Source organism: Anomalospiza imberbis, chromosome 4 (assembly GCF_031753505.1).
Source record: "Anomalospiza imberbis isolate Cuckoo-Finch-1a 21T00152 chromosome 4, ASM3175350v1, whole genome shotgun sequence".
NCBI lineage: Eukaryota > Metazoa > Chordata > Aves > Passeriformes > Viduidae > Anomalospiza > Anomalospiza imberbis.
Genome location: NC_089684.1, coordinates 22,929,646 through 22,948,443, shown reverse-complemented (window position 1 = coordinate 22,948,443; position 18,798 = coordinate 22,929,646). Strand labels below are relative to the sequence as shown.

Sequence of the window (18,798 nt, the reverse complement as noted above, 5' to 3'; positions counted from 1 at the left end):
AAACATCCCCCCTGAACAGATTTCCTCAGGCACCACATGGATAATGTTTTCATCTCCATACACAAGTTCTCTGGAGACAGATTCAACCATTCCAACACACTGAATCACTCTGATCTCTTTTTTAACCTGCACATTACTTCCTTAGCAGTTTTTTTTTTTTTTTTTAGGAGTACCATACAGGAAGTTGAGTTATTCAGAAGAAAAAATTTCTTTTCAATATAAAATTTTGTACTACAGCATTCATACCATGTGCAAGTTCTTATTAGCTTTTTGTGTACTTGGCAGGAAAATATCTACACCTGATAAAAAAAAATCCAACTATTTATATGACAGCAAAAGAGTCAAATCAAAATCATCTCAGTGGAGCTAAAAGTGGAACACGTGTTCTGATGTTTTCTAACAAAAAACTATCAGGTTTCATTTTACATTAGCTACTGTCATTAGAGTAGGCACTGGAATTGGCAATCTCTCTCTAAAAGATCAAGCTTTCACCTGCTATTTTAAGACATGACATATTTGAGGACTGTTTTTACTAAATCTGCTCACCAGATGGTGAAAGTGTTGGAAATCAGAATCTGGAAAATAAATCTACAGTATAAAATAAGAAGCAGCTATGAGGATTCCTATAGAAATTTAGCATGAATTTGTCTTCATTGCCAACAAGTTCTTGCAGCGTAATCAGAAGAGCTCACAACCATATTTGCTAAAAGACGTAATTAAATTAACATCAGACATGAGCAAGGCACTTTGCTTCACAGAAAGCTGAGGTTTTCACAGGGAAAGCCAGTCAATACTGCATAAAGGAAGAAAGAAAGAGTCCATCAAAAAGAATGTTGCATGAAGACACCTTTGAGTAACAGCACCTGTATGTGAACTGAACTGGGAGCAGACAAGAGAGTCATACCTCAACAAAGCCCACATATACCAAATTTAGAGAGAAAAGAGAAAGGAGTTCCTTTCACAGATATCTCAGCTGATAACATGGAAAACAGGCCATTTGACATGAGGCAATAACACCTGTGGCCTAGAAAAAACAGAAGGTACTACAGGTTGGCAAGGAAACTGTTTTTCATGAGACTGAGATGAGCCATTACTTTTTGATGAACAAAAGCCCAAATTATAAAAATTTTAAAAAGTAACAAAAGACACTTCATCAAATATGCCAGTTCCGATGACTATTTTTAATATATTCTGACACTTCAGTCAAAACTGCATAACAGCAAAGACAGAATTGCCTCAGAGAAGCATGTCTAACTTTGGACAATAGCTGTGATAGGACAGTGTTTGTAAAAGGAAGAGCTGTGTCAACCATGTACTGATCCCCACATATTGCCATGTTGTTTCCAGGTCCTAAGGCTGTGGTGTTCTCATCAGTAGGCTGCACTCTGCCAGTGAAATGTCCCACTCTAAGACAACCCATTCCAGCACACTACAAGCAGTCCTCATGCAGCATAACTCTATGATACCTCAGGAAGCAATACACCTTTACAGAATTTGAGCCTTGAACTTAAAAGGGGAGGATGAAGTCTCACCCCTGTGCACCTTGCTACTTCACAGAAGGGCATTGCCTCTGTGAAGCTGGGACTTGCACACTATGCCACAAGCCAAGTCAGCACATCTCAACCATACCGGTAAGTCTTTGACAGGATGATCTCCTCTCAACTGCCTCTGCCATTTTAATGAACATAGAGGGATCTTTTTGCAAACGCACAAGTGGCACAGCAGAAAGGAAGGTCAATAAAAGTCACCTTAAACTTGGGACAACAGAAGGGGGATGAAATGCTGTCATTTCTGTCTAATTACCATCCTGAAGTATGATGGGTTGCCCCTGTGTGGATGCCAGGTGCCTGTTCTTACAGGATGAAAGGCTAGAGTACTACCACTTCCCACCATTTCAGGAACTGCTATGGCCTTTTCATGGCAATACTGGCCTCCTCCAGAATACACAGTGCCTAACAATAAGGAAAGTATATAGCAACGCTTTTCTTCAACTCTATAAAAGAGCATAACCAATCTCCTCGTAAACTCAGGTCAAATTATACTTGGAAAGAACCACCATAAGTAGCTATGTCACCTTCAGTCACTTTAAAAAATCCATTAAAAACAATACCCACTACTTTAGGATTTGATCTTCTTTATATTCACGTCAGGAAGCTTTAAAACCATAAAGAAGAATTTACACAAAGAGGTTCTTCCAAGAGGTTTGAGCAGTGGCCTATTATTCTTACTCTGGGCTCAAATGAAGAATAGTTAGGAAAACCACCAAGGCCTGGAAAAACACACAAGATTCCCTTGGCGGTTTGACCCTTGACTGGTGAGTTGATTGACATGGACCCATCTCAACCACTATGAACACTTTTGCAATAAACTGTAGAACTGATATCAGCAACATAGATAAATGTATATATCTGTAACAATCCAAATCTATCTCTAATTTTCAATCATTATCAAGCAATTAGCAATAAAAATGGTTTTCAGTTTTTCAGAAAAAGTCAGAGAAAAAAATACATCAGAACTTTTCCAGAACATTTACAGGCAACAGACACATCAGAGAGCATAGGAACCCTGAGAACCTTGGAGGAGGTACAGGCTGGAAAGGCAAGAAGGAAAAGCCTCCCAATTCAAAGAAATGGGTCTGTATGAAATATCAAATTGTAGTGTATGTGGTTATACAATGGCAGCATTCCCAGAGTGTCTTTTGGCCAACTACTGTAATAAACAAACAAATCCTATCAGTCTTAAAGAGCACAAAACAACACACATGTCTATAAAGTATTACAAAAAAGTATTCTTTCCTTATGTTTGAGATCATATGCAAGTATCTTTGACATTTACAATCCACTGTTGTCCACAGTTCATGGATAAAAAAATCAACTACAGTATAAAGTGGAGAGGAAAAATTCAGTTCAATAGGAAACATTCCCAGTTAGGACCAACACATACAGTAAAAACTGGAAAATGTGATCGTAGCTTCCTGGCCTCATCAGAAAAGTTTGTTTTTCTACTTTGTTACACCCAAGTTTTTCCATAGGCCTTGAACTGAATACTGTTGAGCTTTGTTTTTATTAGCTTTTGGAACACAGAACAATAATTACCCAGAGTTTAAATTCCTTTATGAGAACAATTCATTTGGAGAAAATAGTCCTGTAACAATGGAAAATACCAAAGGTCTTCCAAGACTTGGATAAGGAATCAGGCACAGTCCTCCATCCCCCAAAATACTTGAGTGATGGATAATTTCTTTTCTATGGTAAAGCTTCACTATTGTTCCTAATTAGAGGCCATTAGGAAGTGATTGCATGTGAAATTATTTCAATCTACAGGGAAAAAACCCCAAACAATCAATTCTAGGACCTGAAAAACCTTCAGGTATCAATTCAAATTTATGACACCATTTTCTTCTGATTTTTTGGTTCAATTTCAGTCAGTTGACATTACCAAATTTCAGTCTCTTATATGGCAAAGGTAGCTAAAAGAGGGACTGCAAATAATCCCTCACCTACAAAAAAGAATTCCCTTTCCAACCATCTGAGCATAATGAGGTACCTTTACCAAATTTGGTCAGAAATCAGCTTTGGCTAACTCAAAGTTTCTAGTGACATGCAGAAGGGCAGGAAGAAAACACCATTTCCTTTCCAAAGCTGTTCTATCAGGGCAAGGTTTAAACACAGCCAAGATTTAGCTTCCAAAAACTGACCACTGTACACAGTCTGGCACTTGTCAGGCAAATTTGTTAAAACAAGTCATAGACTCATAGAATGGTTTGGGTTGGAAAGGACTTTAAACAGCATCAAGTTCCAGCCCCTCTGCCATGGGCAGGGACACCTTCCACTAGACCAGCCACCCAGCCTGGCCGTAAACTCCTAAAAAGAGAGATGTGTAAGTGCAAGTAAAGCAGCCTTTATTTGGAGACAGTCTGTTTTCTAACACTCCTTAATTGCCACATTACAGAAATTGCTCTGCTTAAATGTCAGCCTGCAGAGGTTGATTCCTGGAACAAGAAACACCAGCACATCTCTGGCTGCTACAAGGAAGTTCACTGGGAAGAGGAAAAGAAAATTCCTACTAGCAATACTAAGTAATCATTTAAAAAATACATCTCACATTTCAAATTTAAGGCTATTTGGCACCTAGCAATTGATAACTTTCCCAAAGAACGTGCAGCCTAAGGACAAAGGACAAAGGACAAAGACAAGGGGGTAGGGATGCTAACAGACCAAGGTACTTTACTGCCATGCTGACCAAAGGACTTGCAAGTAGCATCTTTGAATCATAAAAGTTTTATTTTATTTGAAACTTTTTAAAAAGCAAAGTTTTGGGGAAACAAACAAACAAAAAACTCAAACACCTTATCTAAGTCAATAAATATCAGAATGTGAAAAACATTTAAAATGTTAATGCCTGAACTATGCCCTACGAACTAAATCAAAAGGACATGCTGACCTTAAAATGTTAACCTGGTTTATTATTTTGCTGATTATGAGGCATGCAATAAGTAGCAGATATACACCAGCACCTCATAAATCAGTCAGACAAGTCTAAGGAATAAGCCTTACAAATATAAGTATGTGTAAGGACCAAGTGTAGCTGGAGCCAAATTGACCTGAAGAAGAAGTTGGAAATAGCAGTAGATGTGTAGGTGTTTTGTTTGTTTCAGGTTTTGTTTGAATTTTGGGAGATGTTTTTTTTTTATTTTAATCCCAAAGAGATTTGCTTGTTTAGTAGCATTCTAGACTTTGACAGAAGTTTTAAATCAGCATACTTCTGGATGAGTGAATCTATAGTGACTCACACTGTTTTAAGGTGTACAAGGAACTGGCCAAGCTCTGCACATACTAGTGTGAAAAACATTAATTCCAGAATTCCACTGAAACTGAATTCTGCTTGTTCAGCCACAATCAATAGACAGGAAACACACACACACATTAAAAAAAACTGCACCTGATTACATAATAAAACTAATTTGTACTAGGCTACATGTATTATTGATCTAATAACAGCCCCTTCTTATTTAGAGGTCAGGTCATATACTTGGAAAAACAGCAACATAAAGAGGTACTAGTAATTTTTTTTTTTTTCCCATGCAGTTTAATGTCTAGATACCAACTAGTCCTCACAGCATGGTTTGGCTTTGTCTGCATTAGGATTTAGAGACATACACTTCACGTTACACAGAGTCATATTTTAAACAAACAAACAAAATCCTCACCTCTGTCTTCACTATACCCAAAGAGTTGAAATGGCTGGCTTCTCCTGGAACTCAGCAAATGCTTAGTATAATTTGTTTCTTCTTGCCTGGTATCAGAGATACTGCTTACCAGTCCATACTAATACCCCAGTTCAAACGAGAATATTTAATAGGGGAATTCAACCCTTCGTTTACAGAAGGGGCATAAGCAGAAGGCAAAGTCAGCCCTCCACAGGCCCTGTAAGCAGGTGCCTTTCTCTCCTGATGAAAAGAATTCAAACTCTTCCATGAGACTGCTATAAATAATTTCATATACAACTTGCTCTTCTTCCAACATGCTCAAAGGACTAATTTTCCTGTGGTGTTATTAGAGTTCACATAGATGAATTCTAAAGATTATGGACCACATTCACCACTGTGCTATGCTGTAATGACATTAAACAAATATCCTTTCTAATCCAGCATTAACAGATCACACTGAGCTTTGAAACCGGGTTCAGCCTGCTCACAGTGTCTAAATAAAACTTACCAAACCAAACCCAGTGACACTGACATTAATCTCAAGCAATGTGGCTATGAATCAGCCCTGGTATTTTTGTTTGGTTTTCATGGCTTGCCTCTACCAGCACTTCTATCACGGAACATCCGCATGGAACTTCTGCCTTGGACTCATCATCAAAGCACATTTATTTCCATCAACTGACCTGGACTTCTGTAAAAAGTTTTATTTATTTTAAAAGTAACACAAGCAGAATTTTTAAGGAAAAAAAAAAAAAAAAAAACCAAAAAAAAACATTTTTAAAGGCAAGTTTTTGTTGATTGGAATATTATGTAGTTTGATAGGCACTTTTTTTAAACTGTTTTTTTTTTTCCTCACTACATATGGCAGCAATAGTTTCAAAGTTGTCAGTAAAAGCTTCTACTCCTGTATTTAAAAGGATATTTAACCCAAATCCTCCTGTTACTTATTGTAGATGCTTTTATATCTTTTGTAAACCGTATCTTCTCCCAAATTTCAATTGCTGTTTAATAAATGTTAGATAAAAATAAATCTGTCTAAATTTACCATTTTGCTCATATTCTCTGAAACGTCCTGTTCTTAAGCAGAACATCGGAGTTTTAAAAAAAAACATCTTAATGAAGCAGTGGGAGAACCAGACACCTGTGCTTTATTCCCAGACCTGTTGTGTAAAAGCAATTATTTTTTTGCCAGTAGCTAAACATACAAAACACACAGAAAGAGCTCAGCACTGGGGTGCTCAGCTCTGTCATGCACCATCATGTGTTGGTCATGGTGATATGAAGACCAGCACAGCACAACAGGACTCCCAGCACACTTCCTCCCCACCAAAAAAAGTCCTAAAAGCAGCACAGCTACCAGAGAGACGCCAGGAAAATAGGACTCTCTCATTTGCTAATGCTGAGGTGGCATCAGACACTTTCTGTCACATCTTGGGTCTCAAATCCTTTAATGCAGAACAGGTCACTATTATTTCAAACCAAGATCAAAAGAGATTTCAATCAGCCACTTATCCAGTGAAGTGCTGGCTGAGAGACCTTAGCTCAAAATACCATCTTCCCCTACCTTGACCAAGACCAAAATATTTTTCCACAGATGACTCAAAGCTATGGATCAGATAGCAAGAACGGAAATGTGATGCTGAAGCCTAGGCAGCTGTGCAGGCATCAGGGAAACTAAACTCATGTCTTTGGCTACAAAGGCCATTTCCACATTTGACATTCACTGGTCCCTAGAACCAGTAAAAATGTTTGCAGGGTCAGGTCATCTGCAGGGTCAGGTCATCTGTTGCAGGGTCAGGAATTTTGATGTCAACATTCCCCTACTGCATGAATATTTTTTCTCTGGTCCTAAGGAATCCAAATCCTTTCTTTACACTAAGCAGTTAACTTTTTGAGACAAGCTGAGGACACTCTTCTTTCCTCCAGGAAGAAGTAACAGAGTATTAGTGCACCTTCCCAGAGGTAAGAACCTTTACTCCTCCTTGAACTCAAGTTTTTTCTAGCCTGAGATGAAAGTATGGCTACAAGATTACGGGGGGAGAAGAACAGAGGGACAACTGTGCAGGTTTTTGCTGCAACATGGCAGTATTAATATCAATAGAGATTAGTATTAATAATGAATATTTGGACAAATAAAATTAATACATTTTTCATATAGGGAACCATAAAAAGCAAAAGCAGAAAACAGGATTCAAGTGCTCTAGAAAATAACTCAAGTTTCTCAGATTTATGCTTATACATGAAAGAAAGGACTGTGAGCCAGAGGAGAAGCCTCAGATGGTATTTATCACGGAAATATATAGAGAGGTCCATTCACTAATGGATTGCAAATGACAAGACACCACCTACACATTTCACTGGTTCTTAATCTCTCAAGTCCATTAACTCACTGGATTACCAAGAGATGAGCTTACCTGTAAGGTGCATCAGAATTTTTTATTAAATTACCTTAGCAAGAAACATAACTTCACCTGTGTCATATATCACTATACTGACATTACTGATCCAATTAACATAGCTGACCTGCTTCATTATTATATATTATTATAAGGAAGGAAAGCAGGATCTGGAGAAACATGCCATAATCACAACCCAGCACCAAAAAGCCATCTGGCATCTAAAATCCGTGATGTGCCACTTGGCTTTTCTCACTCAGAGTGCTGCACTGTTCTGTTTTGTTAGATGCATTACTTCATTTCAGTGCATCATCCTGACCTAAGGAAAACAGTTCTGACTTAAGTGGAACATGGGCTTGTTTCCTTCAAATAGATTCAAAGGTCTAGCTCCTGCTACTTGCAAATCAAAGCAGCCTCTTTCCAAGAGCAAGGTCACTTCTCATGCTGAGCAATGGGCTTGCACTAAGCATCTAATAAAGACCTGCAGATAAAAGGCACATTTCATGAACCAAATGATGGAGTACAAGGACAGAGAATTCACTGTTCTTGCTTCATGCAGATCTCCCACTGTTACAAGAGAGGCTGCAGGAAGGTCAGAGATGCTCAGGAAAAAAAAAAACACTTTATAGCCTAAACAAGCAGTGGGAAACAAAAAATATTTTGGGTGCACAACACTACCCAAAACAGATCTGTAACCACACACACAAGACTTCCTCCTGTTTGCTCAACTCTTCTTCAGTTTTATGCAACGGTTTCAATAAAGCCTAAAGAAACAATGATCAATGAAATTACTTCTCACAGACTTCTACACAAAACCATCTCCAAGACCTCCAGTACTGCTGGCCTCCAAAATCAAACAGAGTAACAATACTAACGTAAAAATGGATAATTCCCAAGGCATTCAAAATTTAGGAATCATTAGGGGTTCGGAACTGTCCCCTCTTGCATTCTGTTTTAAAGGCAAATTTCCAATGCAGCACACATTGAAAACCCCTGGCAGGGCCTCACTGGGTTGTAAGCTCAACTTGTGGAAGGCAGAGTCAAAATCTGTGCCTTAGTGACCTGAAACATACATGGTGATTTGCACAGCCAGTACCACTTCTCTTTGTCTCACCAGTAGTGACCAAGGCAACAGTTACTCTGGGGACCAGCATAACTAAAGGGAAGTGCCTTCCCAACCTGCAGAGGAATTCCAAACTGAGCAATATGCCTTACACATTTCCTGCATCAAGAGATTTTGTGGGTTTGTGGAGAGTTTTTTCAAATACATTCAGCTCAGCACCGCTAAAAATAATTGCAAAAATTACAGTGATTACACTTCCTGAAGTGATTTCTAACTTGTTACCCTGCACCATTTGCAGCAAAAGCATTAGTACGTGTATGGGGGACAGAGACAGGCCAGACATAAAGTATTTATAACACTTAGCTACACACTATTATTGTAAACAAAACTCTGATATGTTTTTTATTTAACAGACAATCTATCAAGGAAATAATACACACCATAGTGGTATCAAGACAGACTGCTGATGGCCTTGTTACACACTCTTACATGTTTAATAATAAAGGAGTGAATTACAACTACAGAAATCGATATGAACTTAAATACTAACTGGCCTGTGTTTGCATGTACACAAGTGAAAACTCTACAGATTACAGACTGTATCTATAAAGCTATATAGAACTAGAAAGAAGTACCAAAGGATACACTGACATGTATTTCCCCTCTCACACAAAAAACAATCTACATCACACACAGCTGAAAAAGTTAGAATGCTTTTCCAGGTTTGCTGATAGGTAGTGTTACACTGCACTGATGTGAAAAATGGGTCACCTCTGATAGTGGTGCCCTAAGAAACTAAACTAGTTTTGTAAAGTTTGGGTATGGATCTTTAAAGTCTCCCCACTTCACACAAAACTCCATCTGAATTCAAAAGGTACTGGACACTAATCCACATGCTCCCAGAAACCTCAAGGATCATATTTAGCAAAAACACCGAACGGCTGCAAGGCTTCTAAATTATACTAACTCTTGATCAATACAAATACAAGCACAAACCCCCAAAAGCACACAACACCCAGAAACATCTATTCCACCTGAGACATTTTTGCGGGAATGGTTAAAAAGAAATGCATCTCAGGGCTGTGAGCACCCCAGGCAATTTGGATCCTCAGAACCTTCCTATATAATGCATTATACCCGAAGCGTATACCAGAAGAAACTCCTCAGCACAGGCTACATTCACCTGGACCCAAATCACTACAGCAGCCTTGCCTCTGTTGACAGTTATCTCCAGCAAAGCCATTATCTCCCAAAGCAATATTGCTCTGAGAGGAGAACACAGGAGTCTCCCATGTTTATGGGCAGCCAGTGGGCAGCTCCTAGCTTGAAGAACTGAAATGCCATCTTTTATCACCAGAGAACTTAAGGGAGAAAATGGGTCTTCCAAAAGCCCTCCCTGTTCCACAAAAAAAGTGCTTACAAACAAACTAAACCCAGGCAGACATTGCAGGTAAGGGCCCACTGAGGGACAGATGCCTGTTTCCTCCCTACCTTAAGGGCTAATTCTTAATCAGGTATAAAACATTTGCCCTTCTATGAAGGTCTTCAATACATAATCAGAAAAGGACAGAAAGCTTTTGTTTCCAACTTAATAAACTAGTGTTTGAGTAAGTTTTCCATCACAGAACAAATTAGTAAGAGTTCCCAGCCCTCCCATTCCGCTAACTGTTCCTCAGGAATACCACTGGAGAGCTGAAAAAATATTTAAACTTGCTTCCACACTTTTAAATAGGAATTTTAATATTTGTGACAAAACAGATGATAAGCAGAGTGAAATGCGTGCTCTTCTTGACTTAACTGCAGCTTTCCAGAATGGCCTACAGTATTGCCTTGTAAATGCAGCTGAAGAGTTGCATTATTAATCTACTGTACGAACATCACAAAAAAGATAAAGTATTCCAGTATAAAAAGAAAATAGCTTAAGGATAAATAAATTTATAATTAGTCAACAGAGATCAATAATCACCTCTGCACTGAAAAATAGTTTTTTCCCCTAAAGCCTTTTATGACCAGATACAGAAAACTATTTTTCTATACTTGTTAAAACCAGCTCATTGTAAACTACGCAGTAGATGTGAGAACAAAAAAAAAAGACTATTTGAGACCAAAATGTCCCCAGTCCATTAATCAGGTTCCACTTCTAATACAGAGCAAAGCCTATCTTTTGCCATTTACTTCACACTCTTCTAGTAATATTCATCTAAAAAGACTGCAAAATCTGCCTCTCTTACTCTGCTCTCTTCCCCATATACTAAAACATCAAAATTACTAGAAAATAAAGCTTTCTTTTTCACAATACTTATACTGTACTGCATCAAACTTACTTAACAGGACTGATTCCTGTCACCCAACACAGAAAATCTCAATGGGAGCTGCAAAGGCCTGAGTCATTTTCATCTAATTTGGTTTTGAAAATGTGTCACTGTGTATCTTCTGAACACTGAAGTCTGATTTACATATTTTTATTACAATGAAATAAACTGCTCTGACCTGGGGGGTGTGTGTGTGTGGAGGTGTGTATAGCCATTACTCTCCAAAACTCAGCTAGCATTCCAAGTGTCATTAGTCCTATGCATTCCACTTATCACCCACTTGTGGCCACCTAATCTATAGAGTCTGTGAAAAGAGAGTTGTTGGTGGGATGGTTTTGCTGTTGTTGTCTTGTTTTTTTTTTTTCCCCTATGTGGGGGAAGAATATGTTTCACCTCAACTGCCAAAAAAAAAGAGATTTCATTTAAACTACAAAATGATAGATTTAATTACACTCATTGTTTGCTTAAAAGTTTTTTATTTCCCCTATCTAGCTCCTTCAAACTTTGTTAATCTTTGAATGCTCTGCTCAAACCAAATCTAATCTTCCCTTTTTTTGTTTTCCTGAATAACTTTAAAGAACAGTCTTTAATAAAATTATCACCATTTTACTAGACAAGACTGAGACTACTTCCTAACAAAAATAGCAGTGAACAAAAGGGAAGAAATTTGCTCTGTTAAAGGCAGGTTAATATTTCTAGTGCTGTCTTCTGGGGGAAAAAAACACAGAACAACCTACACTGAATTAGAGTCACTAAATAAGCCCTGAGGAAAAACAAAAAAAAAAATTATGGACATGCAAGTAATACAAGAGTTACCTTTTTCACACTTTCTACTGCCAAGAGGATGGTAATGACTGGGATTATAACTGTTAAGGCAGAACCAGCACCAGTTTGCCTCCCAGCAAACTACTGTCTATTGAATTTGCAGCAAAACCAATCCCAACCTTTCATGTGTCCCTCCCAGCCTGAGTTACTTCTACAAATGAATCAGAAGACACTTGTTAGGAAAATCAGGAACTCATCATATATTGAATCAATTATTAACCACCTGGCAGCCAGCAACACCTTCCTTGTATTACCAATTCAGCGTTCCCACTGTAAAATACAGATTAATGAAACAAATACATTTTAGAAGCACATTTATCTGAGTGCACCATCAGTTCTGAATTGAGTCCATAAATGGCCTACTTTCCTACAGAAGTCACATTACAAATAAGATCCACTGACCTTTAAGAAGGTGCAGGAAAAAAGAGCAAGCCAAAGCCTGATTTAACTACAACTTTCTGAGCACAAGTTGAAGCATTTTCAATTATCTTTTATCAAATACTCAGTGAAACAGAGGAGATTAAATTAAGCACACTTCAACTGAATCATTTTCTGCAGAATCAAGCAGTCTCAAATTGCTCTGCAACTTGATAAATAGTAGAAAATCTTGCATGCAAGTGAAAAGCAAGTGCAAATGTATTATATATTTGTATGACACAAAGGCTTTTCTAAGATTAATATTATCTTAGCATTAAGAACATAAAGATACTAATGTGTACTAAGTAGGATTTATCACACAAGAAACAAAATCCTTTGTGCTCATTTCTTGAACATGTATTAACAAAGTCTAAGACTGCCACTGGGAATTTCCCAAAGCACCCATTTCTCCTGCTTTAAAGGTTAGACTAACAACTTCAAAGATTGCTGAGTAAACTGCAACATCATCCATAAGGAAGAATGTGGGTCTAAAAGATCTATCCCCCTGCTCCCCTAGACGTACATAATGTTATAGTTTTCAAACTTCTTCATGCTAGCTCTGTATAGCATGTCCTAATTAAACCTTAAAAGTTAAATAAACACATTGATTTTTAGTAATGTTTATTTTTGCTCTTGCTTTCTTACTGTTTTCTACCTGAAGTACCATTAGACATGTACTTTGGCAAACTCTGATTCTTGATGATGATTCTCAAGACCCCTGCCCTGATATTATCTGGTACAGGTCTAATCTTACTGAAAGCCTGTGGCGAACATCTGAAAACCAAGAGACTCGACTGCACAAAGCCTTAAGAGTGTTACCACACTTTTAAGGCCATTGAGTTCAAACTCAAACTTGTTTAATGGTTGTGTTCTGTGGGATACATTAAAGAAATACAGTACATGGATATCCAGTCTTTTTTCATTATCTGAAGATCTTAAAACCCACGTTCCTGCCCTAATAATTTGAAGATATGTAAATATTAAAATGAATATGTAATGGCAAACTTGGAAGGATAAATTCTGCATTTCAAGTTTTACAGTCAAACTTAATTGCTTCTGATCTAACTCCTCTGGGGGGAAAAATCCCACCTACTTACCAGAATCTCAGTCTCACAAAAAAATCAATTTCTAAATCACTCTAGTCCTATGTTCATACTTCGTATGTTGGCGATATCATTGTCAGAATCTACCCTGCTTATAGTCAGGGGCAGATACACAGGAAATTCATTAATCCAAATTCACAAACCCTTAACCAGCAACCATCAGTTGAATCAACAACCCTGCATGACAGGACAAACAAAATACTACTGAATTAATGATAGTATTTCCCTCTTACGCAGGCAGCCAAAATAATTTTGACACATTTATGTACATCAACTTTAGCAGATGTCAAGTGAGTAACTTGTTTGTCTAGTCCCCATTCATCCCAAGCTTAAAACCTTCCAAATGGAATCCCAGAATGCTTCCTGGCTAGAAGCTATGTATGAAGCTATGTTTTCAAGGGAAAAAAAAAAAAAAAAAAAAAAAAAAAAAAAAAAAAAAAAAAAAAAAAAAGAAAAAATTGTTTGGGCTAATCCAGCAATTAAGAAGAAAATTATGTTCCTCACAGCAAATGCAAGGCAGGGGATGATGAATGGATTTTCTGAGGTTCACAATGTCCCAGAGAATGGAAAGAAAATACTGCATATCCATCTTTTCCATATGAGGGACTGGAATTTTTTTTCTTTATATATATTGAGATAACATAGATAAAACATATTATGCCTTCCTCTGCAAATGAAGGGCCTTGGCAGAGATCTTGCTAAGAAGAACTGATCTAGTTTCCATAGCAGTCCCTCTTACCTCAAGCTTCCCCCTGAAATTTTTTGGATGCACATTGGACTGCGTCCAAATTTACTCTTCTCTTTGGAATTTCAGACTCAATAATGAGATGAACATTGTGAAATCACAACTCCAGCAATGCTCAAATACAGCAACTTCAGAATGAGTTAGATGTAACTGGTAGACATTTTAGCACAGCAGGGCTGCTTCTCTGTGCAAGGAACCAGGTCTATAAGTAAGGAATAAAGCATCACTTTTCAACCGGTGAGGAAGAGCTGCATTGCATGAAATACTTAACAATTCACTTAGCTGAACAAAGTTCTTACATTTTCCAGCAAAATACAAGCCAGAAGCACACTAAAGATGTATTTATTGCAAAAATCTTGCCACAGGGAAAATAATGACTGTCAAAAGCAAAATATATACTCAGATATACATATGCTAATGGAAATAGCTTAAAACCCTCTCCCTCTGGAATTCAAAATGAACCTGCAATCACACTGCATTCTGTTTTCTTCTTCCATCACTGTGAAGTCTGCCATTCGCATCATTTAACTCAGCCTGGTTACCTGAGAAATGACATTTCAAATACAGTATTTGAAAGACAGTCTTGGCTTCATCTTCCAGTGTTCTGAAGCACATATTTGAAAAACCCTAATGGCAAAACACAAGCACAGAATAAATGCATCTATGAGGCAAGGACAGAACAGGGATATGCATGTTTCTCTGAATAACAGGCTGGTACAGTTAACTAATAACAGAAAAGGACAAACTAAAACCACATCCGGAAACAAAAAATAACCTCTACTGAAGCAGTAACAGACTATTTCCAAACAAATACTGAGGAGCTTTATAAAGTTTATGATGATGCACAGACAAGGTTAGCATTTAAAGAGGAGGCTGTATTGCCTGCCTTTGCCTTTTTACTATTTATGTTTCTTTCCTTCCCGTAATTCCTTTTTGTCAAGGCTCAGGCCCAAGGAAAGGCTTACTAATTTACAGAATTGAAAATAACCCCAACATCTGGTAGATTGCATTAGCTCAGCCCTTCAAGGTTTGCCACACAGCAAGGCAACATTCATCCTCACAGGCTCCACCAAGAAAGTTCTCAATGATTTCTTCCCCCTCAATATAAGGCTTGCAATATTTTCGTTCTTATTAACAAATATTTGTAATACTGCATGTCAGCCTGCAGGACTTTATAGCTGTCATTGTATGAGAATAATTGAGCTTTGTTTTGTTTTGGTTTTTTTTTTGTTTTCTTGTTGGTTTTTTTTGAGGGGAGTGTGTTTCTGTGGTCTAACATTTCAAAACAAACACCTAATATCTCACTACGTTTCTGTAAACAAGAATCATCATCATAATACAGCCAAGCTTTTTGGTAGATTAGGATTAATTCTTACTTTTAAAAACAGAAGAGTAGAAAAACCTGGAGCTGAGGAACCTTCTAAACCAAGTATACTTTTTGCACTTGCTATCAATTGATTTCTCCCAGAATCACATTTTAAATTCTTCAATTTTTCTCATGGTTTACCCCAGCATTCAAAACAGTCTTTTAGTTTAACTACGCACTTTGGTAATCCAGAGCTGCTCCAAACACATGAGCTGTAGGCACACACGGTACAGCCATGTCTTGGGGCTTGTCCTTTGTTTTTCCCCTAGTGACACCTGCCACTCCATTTGCTGGGCACTACTTGGTCCTACTGAGCTTCAGGCTCCTGCCTTCCCAGAGTGACCCATGGGAAGATGATCCTGGAAATAAAAGGGACAAGAGCCAGGTCCAAACTTAGCAAGGTAGAACTGTAATTTTCTCATGTTTTCCATTCCTATGGGCTCACTCATATTTATCTACATCAAACTTCATTTACAATGTGGCGGCTTAGTTAAGCGGGACTGTAAGAGTATTGTGCAATTCTTTAGAGCTGGCCTTTAACTACCCTGAATAAATTGGTACTTCATTACCTCACTGTTCACCTGCTCTTCCAAATCCTTTATACAACCAACACAACATGGAGTAGAAATCTCATTTTTTCCAGTATGTTATTACAATGTTTCCAGCTTTCCACAGTTGATACTGCCTATTTCAAAATTTATTTATACTTGAAAGTTACTGTTTAATTTGACATTTAGGGCTACAGAACACAGTGCTTTTCTGCAGGGGAAAAACACCCCACTGTCTTACTCATACTCTTCATTTTTGGCAGTCTCTCTCAGAAACACTTTGTCTCATGGCAGAGATCATTATCCTGAGATGATGCAGCCTGTGTGCAGGAATGAGCTATGTGCCATTATGACTCTTGCAGTAACAGACCTGATTCCAGTTTCACACTGTTACAACACGTCACATTTTGTCCTTTTTTTATTGCTCTTGAGTCCATTAACAATGACAGTTTGATCTATTATCAGGGACCTGGCTCAAACGGAATGTAAAATAAGGAACTCCACTTCAGGATAAGTACTGCACCATGCTACTCAGAAAACCAGAGTAAGCTCATTTAAATGTCATTTCAGTACACAAAAAGCTTTTTCCACGTTTACAACACCCATTTTGGCTTTTGCTAATATCCCATTTTATAAAATTTCAAGTTAACCTGCTACCTTCAGCTTCACTGCAAGATGAGCTAACAATCTGGTGGGCCTCCTGTCCTGAAGACCGCTGCAGCACAGGGATTTATTCTGAAGAGCTAACACAAGTTAACAAAACACAGAATGCAGATCTGGTAAGACTTCACACATTTAAGCAAGGTAGTAGGTAAGGGGAGAGAGGAAAAGCAGTGAAACAGTTGAGTGCTTACACTTGTAAAGAAATCTAACTTAGCAGCTTATGCCTACTAAGGAGACAATGAGAGGCCTGCAATTCAGTTACTGAAGATAAATAAAGGAGGAATTTCTCATAAACTAGAAGTACATGGCCAAAGCTTAGATTAATGCCCAAGACCTAACAGATGGAAGATGAAATTAACAGCCACCGAATTCAGGAATAAGACTTCCAGTCAGCGTATCTTGGTTTCATACAGCACCCTAGTTAAAGATAATCATGGATTTACCTCCATGCCCATCAGCTTCGGCAACTGATAATTTTTAACCTGTAAAGAGCAGGTAGAAACTAAAATCTGGGTCTAATTATAAAAACAATATGGGAAGTGATAATCTGCAGAGCAGTTAGAAGTTTGCCTGAAGCACAACAGCAAAAGGTGCATATTACATGCTATAGCAGCCAAGACCAGAGGAAAACAGGTCTCACATGAACTGAGAAAAGGTAAACTTTGAGCACATAAGTAAATACCTTGTCAAGTATCTGCATAAGTCAGGGGTGTGAGGAGGAAATCAAGAGTGATTATTCTTCTGTACAGTGAAGAACCCCAACAGTTCTTGCTATCTCTTCACACTACATAAATATTTCAGAAGAATATATGAGAGGCCAGCATAGGAGGGCTGGGGTCCAACTCACTACGGCTTACCATGTCTCATAGCTAGAAACTGCTTTGAAGACTGAAACATGAAATTAATCTCTATTCATAACACCATCTCCCTGTACTGTAGCCATTTAGCATCATTCATTAGCAGAGATTTCCTGAAATATTTGAATAGGAAGATAATGGTAACGTGAGATAGAAGGTACAGGCAAATATGAGTAACTACTGTGAGTTACAAACTAGTTAATATTTCCTAAAAATTCTCTTCCTTCTGTGATTTTCTTAGTGGTTTTTCAGTTTCATCTGCCTTTTCACATTTTAACAGACATTGCTGCTTGTACTAGAATGCAAGAGAGATAGTGCAAGACCTCAATAAGAAATTCAAAGAATGGCCTAAAGGAAGACTGTTTTTTCTTCTTCTAACTCTGAAGTCTACATTCGTTTTGTCTAACTTCTTCACACAGGTAACTTATCTCTCCCTTTTTCCCCCCTCCTTAATTACAAAAGACAGAAGTGGTCCTACACTTCTGTGTGCCCTTTTTTCACGTAACTAATTGCTTTTCAGACTCCTACTCAGGAGCATTTCAGAGGCCTGCATAAAACAGTTGGCTGCCAAAATACTTACTTTAATGATTTTTCAACCCATTGAAACTGCTTATCATGGTATCATTAAAAATCTCTTCACACATCACACTTTTGCAGTCTTTCACTGGCAATGCATCTTCATAGGCAGAATATTTTCAGCACTTCAGTACTGGGAGGAAGGGAGAAGAAATTGAGAACCGCAAGCACGCAGTACAAAGAACACAGGCAGCATGGTGTATCCAGACCTCAGCTTGTCAGAGATGCAGTGTCTGCACAGTTCTCTCCCTATTCACCCGAAGTATAAGGCTTCTGACAGTCATCCAGTGATGCTTGTTTGCTTGCACATGGATTGAGACAGCCCTAGCAACACCAATCTGTCACTTCAGTCTAGTAGCGAGGGGACCATCAACTAAGGGAGTCTGCAGTGGAAGACACAAGGAGGTCAAACAGGAAGAACAAAAGCCAGAAGAGGCAGCAGCCTGTGCTCCAGACTCCTGTAACTCCAAATAAAGTGACACCAGAAAAACCTGCAAAACAGCATTAATTGATAAATGTGACTAAACAACCTAACTTAAAGCAGAAACCTGTACTACTCTAATTTTGAACCTTAGTCTCCAACATTTTCATTTATCTTGCCTTATTTATTATTTATATCTTTAGAGTCTCACAAGTGGGAAAAGTTCTGAAGCTAAGGACCGTGTGGACAGATGGGTGCTGAGCATCTCCAATGATGGAGACTCTACAACTTCTCTTT

At 38.1% G+C, this 18,798-nt stretch overlaps 1 protein-coding gene and 1 long non-coding RNA gene across 3 annotated transcripts in view; one reads left to right on the top strand and one right to left on the bottom strand.

Annotated features, from left to right (window-relative positions):
• The window catches only part of PPP3CA (protein phosphatase 3 catalytic subunit alpha), a 171,359-nt gene that overhangs the window by 105,209 nt on the left and 47,352 nt on the right, over positions 1 to 18,798 (bottom strand). The window lies entirely within an intron of this gene.
• LOC137473374 (uncharacterized) lies at positions 17,814 to 18,150 on the top strand. The gene is made up of 2 exons (XR_010998735.1): positions 17,814 to 17,923; positions 18,025 to 18,150. It is a non-coding gene; the product is annotated as an uncharacterized lncRNA (long non-coding RNA).